The sequence below is a fragment of the Lepisosteus oculatus genome, chromosome 2, assembly GCF_040954835.1.
Source record: "Lepisosteus oculatus isolate fLepOcu1 chromosome 2, fLepOcu1.hap2, whole genome shotgun sequence".
NCBI lineage: Eukaryota > Metazoa > Chordata > Actinopteri > Semionotiformes > Lepisosteidae > Lepisosteus > Lepisosteus oculatus.
In genome coordinates this window covers 68,928,795-68,934,824 of record NC_090697.1, presented here as the reverse complement: position 1 = coordinate 68,934,824, position 6,030 = coordinate 68,928,795, and positions in this window count along the sequence as shown.

The following is a 6,030-nucleotide window of genomic DNA, read 5'->3' as shown; positions in this document are numbered from 1 at the left end:
CTAATATCTACCGATCTATTTGTTCCTGGCTGAGCCATTTCCCTTCCTGCTGCACCAGCTCTGACTTCACAAGCGCACATCATTCCCGGTCGTGCACTTCAAACCCCACCAAGCATCATCATGCTCATCGCTAATAGTTGTTCCATGATGGCCAGCTTTATTCCTTTGTTGTCCAGAGACTGAAGCCCAGCACATCTGAGCGGAGAGGATTATGTGGTGTTTAAGGGAAATGAGATGTTATTGTCTGGAGGGGGGGTCTATGTACCGAGCTGGTGAGAGGAGTGGGACAGCCAGGCAGTAGGTTTTCAACAGCTCCCTGATCAAAAGCTGCGCTGGGTCACTTTCAAACGAAGGGGAAATGGAAACCATTGTTGGGTTTTTTTTTTTTAACCACCCTTATGAAAATTTTTGCTGTCCTCTGCAAATTCTGGATTTTTGTTTGAAAAATTTGCAGTGATCTGAAGAAAAGAGCACATCCTGTATTAAAAGAAGAAGTTATTTTTATTTATTTTGCCAGTTTCTCAGGCTGATCGTACTTCCCTCTACACAGTGGGGGTCCAGTGTTGATCCATATTTCACTGGTTAACCTCCTCTCTGGGTTAGTACCAACATCTACTGCTGGCTCCGTATGGCCACACTCATCTGATCCAAAGCACTGCCTCACCCACCTCGCCTTCCTCTGCTCCTGCCCACCTTCAATCTCTTCTGTGGTCCCTCTCGGTCCTCTTCCTTGTCCTGCCTGTTCATTCTCCACTCTCACTCCTCAGTGGTAAAATGGACAGCCACTCACTCCCTCACCAGGTTTGGTGCCTGCTCAAGACTCCTTTTTACGTATAGCACCTGTGATCTCTCAGCTCTCCAATTCTTCAGTTCTGGTCGCCAGACTGAAATAATGTTGTCAACTCTCAAACTGGTAATGTAATTGGCTTTTTGAGCTCATTCACTGTAACAAGGCAGGGAACCTTCGTTATTGCTTTGTCCTCGCAGCTCCTGTGAACTGTAATGTGTCAAATCTTACTATATAACATGACATTGCAAAATGCTTTCCCTGCATTTTCAGTTTGTGTTAGCTTGTCCATTTATTCGTTTATTCTTGTTGTACTTATATGATTCTTCTGGTCAACTCCATATGTTTAGTATGTATAGCAAAAGCAAATAAAAACAAATTCATCTCACAGATATTGCCACAATATTCTCAACTTGATTTGTATCTCAAAGAGAACCATGGTGGCCCAGGCCTGCATGACCTATGGATTCCCAATGAGCAGCAGAAAGCTTGATGGCTACAGCAGCACTGTATACTATGTTATGGCCAGCCAAGCAAAAATGGAAAATGGTGGGACTGAAAAGATCTATTGCAAGCCCTGTCCTCCTGCTAATGGCCCACTGCATGAGGATTTGTGAAAAGGGCCTCATGGCTCATGGTAGGTTTGTGGAAGGGGGCTGTTGTTTTTTCTGCCGTTCCTTTCTTACAAGACGGCTAGGTTGGGGTGCAGCCATGCCAGCTGTTAATTGAAATGTCACTCGGCCTGCTGTTGTCAGGCCCCTGTCAGCCTCGGTTTCCCCAGCTCTGAGACGTGTATGTTTGTCAGTTCGTATTGACTATCTGTCACTCATGGAAGATCGAGCCACAAAATGTCAAAACACAGTGGGTTCTCTGGTGAAAGGCTGCCTAATTCTAGGTGGCACGCGGTGCAGGGTAATGGAACACAGATGAAGGGAATTAGTTACACGAGGTCAGAAATACTAACGCAGGCAGCAGCGTCATGTGGCTTTCGTTAAGAACCTTACTTGCGATTTAAAAGACAGGGAAAGGGAGAGGCTGAGAAAGCTGCAGTACTTAGAACTGATTCACGTTCATTCAGATATCTGCAGACTCGCTCTTGCCCTGAATGAACATCTTTGTTCACTATTTGTTCTCTACAAGGTTGGGTGTTTGGGGGGGGGCAGGGCAGAGTAAAGTGTTTGCAATCGAGTTAAAGCCCTTCCCTTTTTTCCTCTGGCTTCACCTGGGTTATTGATCTTCTGTTGATCCAGTTCTGCTCAAATTATAACAGCCTTAGACAAATCATCGGTCACATTTTTCTCAGCCACAGTCAATTTGCAGTGATGTTCACCTTCATCGATACATTACCAAGTATGGATTGTGCTTTGAAATGTTTGATCTGCACGGGACAAGTTATTTTCCTTAGATCTAAGAAAGTGATAAGAGTCATTTTTATACTGCAGTACTAATACAATACATCTACCTCATGTTTGGCAAATGCCTCTAAATTTTGTGCTCTGCATTTTTCGCAAACATCGGCCAGTGTTTTTTGACACACGTCACCATTTTACCTTCTCAGGAATGAGACTGTCATTGAGAATAGAGGCAGGCGTGACTTTGTGCACTGTGTGTGTTGCAGAAAGCACTGCAGCCAGGGAGGTCTCTGTGAGGAGACAAGATATTTACAAATGTTGATGCCGCCGCACTCCTTTTCTTGCATTGCTCCGAAAGCTCCAGCGCAGCTCGCAGCTCTTCCAGGCCTGACCTTGTTTACTGCCCGTCAGAAGCCTTTCCTTGTGCTTTTGTTACTGAGCGGAGGCCTTCAGTGGGGAAAACGACAGATCCCTTCTTAACAATGCCATCCAGCGTGCCTGTTTTTTTGTAAATAGTGAAGATGGATCGAGTGGCAACAGGGAAAGCCGAAAAGCGAGCAAATGCACAAAGCAGAAGATGTGATGTCAGTTTGGGAATGAAATCTTCTGGGTGTTTACAAGTGTGACCTATAAAAACCTGCCCTGGAGTCTGCAGTCAGCCCCCCCCCCCAGTTCCGCTTTGTAAACACTTTGTAGACACAATGACAAGAACAATATCCTGACCTGCCATGAGGATTATAATTAATCGCAGGTGAAGCTGTTTGGGACACATCCAGAGAGTATGACTGCCAAACCTAACACAGCATCTCTTTTTCACTTCTTTTTTCTTATGATTTCTCAGCTTGTCTCCCACCCCCAAGACATTTCTTATGAAATAATTAATGTGAATATGAAGCCGATAGCTCCTTTGCATTTTCTCTTCCCCTGGTTATGTTGTAAAACCACAAAAACAATCTTCCCTGAGCACATCTCTGTGAGCTGCACTACAGATCCCTTCCTCAGCAGCTAATCGTGGATTACCTACCACCATGCACATCCCACTTCCTTTTCCTTAGTTGGATTTTGTCCACCTTTTAATCCCTTTTTTATTGACAATTTAATAAAGCATTTTCTGTAAATATCTTACCATGCCCACTGCTGTGCAAACTTAAACACTCTGCATTTTCACTCTCTTCTTTCTGCACGTAGACACACAGGAGTCAACAGCCACATACCAAGATTTGACCAGTTTTGCTTTAAGATAGCAGTTATTCCTGACAGATCTGCAATTGTCATTACAGAAACCAGCCTTTCAACTTCACAGAACTATAGGCACGAAACACATTGATGATGAAGTTGCGGCTGACCATAATCCAGTTAGACCTGATTGGTAAATGTGATGGATTAGCTATTGGAACACTTCATATTGGACAGTGTGACAATGAGCTATCAGTTTGGAAGATTCTGATCATTGTTAAACATTTTAAACTTTATTTAACATTACTATAAAACCCTGAATAATTATTAGGAACAATATTTTGATATAATCAGAAAAAAACAGCAAAATCAATAAAGCAACAAATTTAAGTGTTGCCTCAACAATTAGAAATAAAATGTGGCGCCACCTACTGCCCTACTGCTTATTTATTTAATTAAGGGGGCCTAGGTTCAATGGGAAATCCCCTTATTTGAACACTATACAAAAACCCAGCAGTCTGGGTCACGCCCTGGTGATGAGCCGAGCATTTTACAAGATCACTGATTATGTAATGAGCGGACTGAACAAGAAAACATTAACATTTGGCATCAGAGGGGAGAAGACTGGTGTGGGGTAGGTGAAGGTGCACGCTGAACTCGATTAGCAGTGGTGGTAATGGATTAACTCAAGACGTGCTTTGTATCCTAGTTGGAAGTCCCCACTTTGAAGGCCGTAGTTTAACATTGTCGTAAAACTCAAAATCAGTGTGCCGGTACTGAAAGACCAGCTCTGTGAATAGCAAGTAGCTTTTCCAGCTCTATAAAAATAGACCGAATCCCAGTGATTCAGCTGCACCCTTCTGAGAGGCACTCCTGGTTGCACATTTTCTGCCTTCTTCTGCAGTTTTCATCGCGGAGAGCCTTAGTGTTGAAAGGCTCCCGTCACGCCCGCAGTAACCTGTCAGCGCATTAATAAGGACAAACAGCGCTGTCAGCTGAGGGGGTGTGAGGTGTCTGTGGTGCCGGGTTACAGTTGCGCGGGCGGAAACTTCAGGAAAACCCTCGCAGTCGTGTGGTGCGTTTCGGCCTACCCGCCTCCGGCCCGCCTGAATCTGAGGCGATGCGTTTCTTGAGATGTGCGCCCCCGCACCCCGGACCGGTCAACCAGAGAGTGACACATTCACCAGAGCCCGTGTCCCCCCTCTGCGAGGGCAGAGGCCTCAGGCCTGCACTTCCCCACCCTCAAGTGGGAATCTTTCTTCACGCCCGAGCCCTCTCACCCAGTTAATTATTTGAACTGTCGCAATTAAGGAGGCGAGCGCTCCGAGTCTCTTTCTGATTGCCTGATAACAGAGGAGGATTTGGGTTTGAAGGATCCAGCTGTGGAAGTCTGTGTGTGTGTGTGTGTGTGGGGGGGGGGGAGTTAATTTTAAATTAGGGCTGGCTCACTGAGATGGGCCGCGTTCATAAAACCCCCCAGCAGCGAATCTGTTATGACTCTGAACTTAGTCAACATTAAGATGCATTTCAATAATAACAAAGCTGGCTCCACACTAATCTAATTCTTTTTCTTTATTAATCTTTTATTGGGTAATAGAGTTTGAAGAGTTAGATTGATGGAACCATACCAAGCTAATCCCTGCGTAGGTGTGGGAAACACAACAGTTTTGATTAGGAAACGGATGGTATTTCATCGGGTCTTCCATTTTCAAAGACCGGCTGAAGATGCCAGCACCTTTAAATATAACGTGTTAATGCGTTGTGTCACTCTGTCCCGAGAATGGAGACATTACAAGCTGGTTCCCAAAAGAAATATAAAGGGCTATTTATACTGCGTGTCATGGTAGAGTTTTCCCCTTTCCTCCGCCTGGACGCGCTGTTGAAAGGTTTATGGCCGCATGGCGTGGAGCGAGGCCAGACCAGGCCCGGCGTGGAGGGGAGGAGGCCCCGTTGAAAGGAGCAGCAGGGGAAAGGAGTGCCTGATGACAGGAGGCTGTCAAAACCCACCCGCGGCTCCAGGATCCGGGAGACCCACGGCCACCCCCAGAAAACCCTGTCCAGCCGCCTCTGCAGGTCCAGACAGACGCCAACGGGGAGAGACAGCGAGGAGGAGACAAAGCGCGGCACACAGGGAATCCTGGACCAAGTCTTTTCTCTCTCTCTCTCTTTAAGCAGGCACAGGTTTCCACCATGAGGCCTAATTTTCCAATCACTGGGGAAAGATTTAGAACATTATTCAACTTGTTCCAGCACAAAGCTTACATCTGCATTTTAATTTAGGTTTTTTTTTTTGTTCCTGCAGAGCGAGGAACCGGGAATGTCTTAACCTGTCATTTTCTATCGTTTACGCGAAACCCTTTTGGAAAAAAAAACAAAGGAAAAACTGGCGGCCTTTTGTCATGTATTAAATGGCGCAGGAAAGCTCTGGGACCACTAAGGAAAATGTAGCACACGCATAATTTATATACGCTGCACATATAGAACAGCTTGCACAAAAGCAGTCCAGATATTTTCTGTTGCTTATCATCAACGTTTGATAACTTACACAGACAGTACATACGGGAGAGAGCGAGGGAATTTGTGTCCAGTGCTCTGTCGCAATCTGACTTTAACAGAGAGAGGCAATTAAGAAAGCCACAGCCCTGCCCCTGCTGTCATCCGCTGGCTGCCTACAGGAGCTTCACGACCACACTGTGCATGAGTCCGCAGTCCAGC